The sequence below is a fragment of the Lipotes vexillifer genome, unplaced genomic scaffold, assembly GCF_000442215.2.
Source record: "Lipotes vexillifer unplaced genomic scaffold, Lipotes_vexillifer_v1.1 scaffold796, whole genome shotgun sequence".
Lineage (NCBI taxonomy): Eukaryota > Metazoa > Chordata > Mammalia > Artiodactyla > Lipotidae > Lipotes > Lipotes vexillifer.
Window position 1 is genome coordinate 3,498,890 of NW_006773072.1, and position 3,449 is coordinate 3,502,338.

Consider the following 3,449-nt stretch of genomic DNA (forward strand, 5'->3'; position numbering starts at 1 on the left):
TGTTCACATTATGCTTGGCAAGCAAAGCTCAATTTCACAGAAGCCAAGTCAAGAGATTAGCAATACAAGCAGTTACAGTACAAACAGTTTCAAATCAAAGCATTCCATCATTGATTCTAGGCATTATAATCTAAATTATAAGTTCTGGGACAATGTGTCTCGCCACAGTGGCAGGAGCCTCTGGAGGGCTTTCGGGACAGCTAAGTTGGCCTGAGCAGCCCAAGGCCTTCGTGCAGCCCAGGCACGTTTCCAGGTCCTCACTATGATCTCCAGCCTCCCTCCTGGATCCAGGCTGCTTCCCTATCTTCGCAGGCGCATTCCTCTGGCTTGGGACGCACAGTTCTGATAAGTCCAATGGGTGCTCAGGGTCCTTGGGAGGTCAAGGAACTTGGGTCCCAAATGTCATCTGTCCAATGACAGAAACCAGATGCTGCGAAGGAACTGAAGCCAAAGGGAAAATAAGAAGTTAAATGAAAGGGCCAGGGGCCCGATTCCTCCCCCACCACTGGGCTGAAGGGTCAGAGCAAACGCCCACAGCTCTGCTTGGACCCGCCATATCACCACCGTTTTCTCGGGGTCCAATTGTGAGGGGCCAGGGCTGAGCACCTACTGTCTGCATCCCAGCCGTGCCCTGGGTGGGACCCTGGGAGACTCTCAGGGAGAGGAGTGGGTTTACATTTGTGCAAGCCCCTTATCTTGAGGCAGGTGGATAATGGAGTTTGTGGATTGTTGGCAGGCCGTGGACCCCACTGAGGAACACCTCTCTCAGCCATAAACAAGGGAAACAACAATACAATATAGCAAAAGCCTAGAGCAGCTGTCATATATTAAGCTTCTATTATGTGCCAGATATCGACCTGGTGTTTATATACATGATCTCATCTAATCCTTAAATCAAGGTAATGTTACCCTTTTTGTTTGCAAATGAGGGGACTGAGGCTCTGAGTGTCGAGTGACCTGCTAGCTAGTCATACGACAGGACAGCAGGGAAGCAGAGGTTTGCACCCACCTCTCATCTTGGTCCTTACTCCGCGCAACACCCGTGGTAGCTACTAATTGTTCCTTGAGGTTGCCATGTTTTCTGGCTATAGAGAAGTGGAGAGGTGAGCAGGGCTGAATCTTGAAGGCTTTGCTAAGCCTTACATAAGAGCTGAATCTTTTTTTCTTGTGAGAAATGGGGAGCTGTTAAGAGCTGCATTTTAGAAATATCACCTTAACTGCCCTGTGGATATACCTTGATGTAGAGGGGCTAGCGAGGAGCTGTTCTAATAATATGGGTGAAAGCTGAGGTGAGCTTGAATTAGGGCCATGGCATAGGGGTGGAGGAGATACACACATAGAGAATTTAACTGCGTAGATTCTGTGGGACTCGATGGCTAACTGTACATAGGAGAAGGGGGAAGAGAGGGCAGCCTCATTCTGAAGCCTGTGTTCTTTCCTCCCTCTGAACTAGTGTTGTTTTTGTTTGTTTGTTTTTTGTTTTTTTTGCGGTACGCGGGCCTCTCACTGCTGTGGCCTCTCCCATTGTGGAGCACAGCCTCCGGACGTGCAGGCTCAGCGGCCATGGCTCCCGGGCCCAGCCGCTCCGCGGCATGTGGGATCTTCCCGGACCGGGGCACGAACCCGCGTCCCCTGCATCGGCAGGCGGACTCTCAACCACTGCGCCACCAGGGAAGCCCCTGAACTAGTGTTCTTTTGATAAACGCTTTTACATTCATCATCTAATTTGATTCCCCAAATTGTTCTCTAATTTCAGTTGAGCAGATGCTATTTCTGCATCACAAATGAAGACACCGAGTCTCAGAGAGGTGACAGGATAGGTTGCTTAAAAATCAAAGTGCTTGGGGAATTCCCTGGTGGTCCAGAGGTTAGGACTCCATATGCTTCCACTGCAGAGGGAGCCGGTTCGATCCCTGGTGGGGGAACTAAGAACCCGCAAGCTGCGCGGCACAGCCCCCCACCCCGCCAAAAAAAAAATCAAAGTGCTTGAACTCAGGTCTCCTCATCGCCAATCTGTTCTCCTTGCTCGAAATCACCGTGACCTCATTTACTTAGATTTTTTTTGTTTTTCATCCAAAGGTGCCACCACTTCTGTTTACTAGATCATAAGATGATACTGGCCCATTACCCTTGACCTAGTCAAACCACTACAAAAGACTTAATGATGCTATTTAGGATGCATTTCCTTGCTGCTTTGTGCAGGTGGCTTTCGCATTGTTGCATAGACAGTGATGGGAACATCAGTTAATGCCGGGCCATGACTGCCAGGGCATCTTCTGAGTTGCCTGGTTGATGACATCTCTTTCTCATTACAGGCAGCACTGGCGCTCAGCCCAGGCTCCAGCCCAACTGGAGAATCTCCTCCTTCCACTGGAAACCTCCTTGGTTGGGTCCCAAACTGAAAAGGCATAATTCGCTGAAAACCAAAATAGCCCGAGTCTGATTCCTGTAGAGGTGAATAAATCAATTGCTTCTACTGACCTTCCAGAGAAGCCTGGAATTGTCAAAGGAATGATGATCAGATGTTCCAGTGACACCCAGAAATTGTGACATCAGAGGATTCTTTCACATTGTTTCCTACCCTGGCCTCCGGAGCTGCCGATGCTCAAAGATGTTGACAAGGGAGCGAGCATCTGCGATCCAGAGGCCCAGCCGCTATACTTAGATATTTTAAGGGCGGACGTAGTTTTCGTTTTTGAGGGATGGGAGAGGTGGGGAGAAACTAGATTAAGAGGGGATTGGTAAGAGGTGGAGCTGTTGCTTTCCAGCCATAGTTACCCGGCTGATTTATCTATGAGTGTTCAGGCATATGCTACACACATAAAAAACAATATGCTCAAAGGAAGCACCATATACTACAGTCTGGATTTACAAGACTCAAATGAGTGATTTTTATTCCATTGTTAAAGGCTTTTTCCCCCCTTCTTACTCTATCAAAGAATTCCTCGTAGGGTTTCTTGAAAGAGCAATCTCAGCCCCCCATGATGCTTTTAAAATGCAATTTATTGCACACGTTTTATTAGCATTCCACTGCTTACTAATGCAGTGCATGTTCAAAATGGCATGCGTCCACCCTTAGAAGGATGCCAGCTTGTGATGTCATTACTTTGGGATTTGCAGTTGTCTTCATGGCTTTTTGGACAGGCACGCGGTGAGTCCAGTCTGTGGTGGAGTTTAAAATGGCTTAATTTCTCCAAATCAAACTCAGGGTAAAATACACTATGGAGGCTCCCTGGCAGAGAGGTGGTGTGGGTCTTGGAGAGATGGCAGCGTGAAGACCCAGCCTCTGATGCTCTCCTTGACATCAAACGACACGGAGACTTGAGCCAGCTTCTCCCTTCTCTGAGTCTCACTTTCCAGAAGAGGAAAGTTAGGAGGAGGGGAGAAACCAGTGGCTTTGCACTTACGTATTTATTCCTATAATTATTTGTTTATTTTTCAGCTGCTGA

The 3,449-nt window shown here is 48.1% G+C and overlaps 1 pseudogene; it reads right to left on the minus strand.

Moving 5' to 3' along the window:
* Nucleotides 1-2,167: 2,167 nt before the first annotated feature.
* LOC103089214 (protein FAM229B pseudogene) lies at nt 2,168-2,410 on the minus strand (annotated as a pseudogene).
* Nucleotides 2,411-3,449: the final 1,039 nt, after the last annotated feature.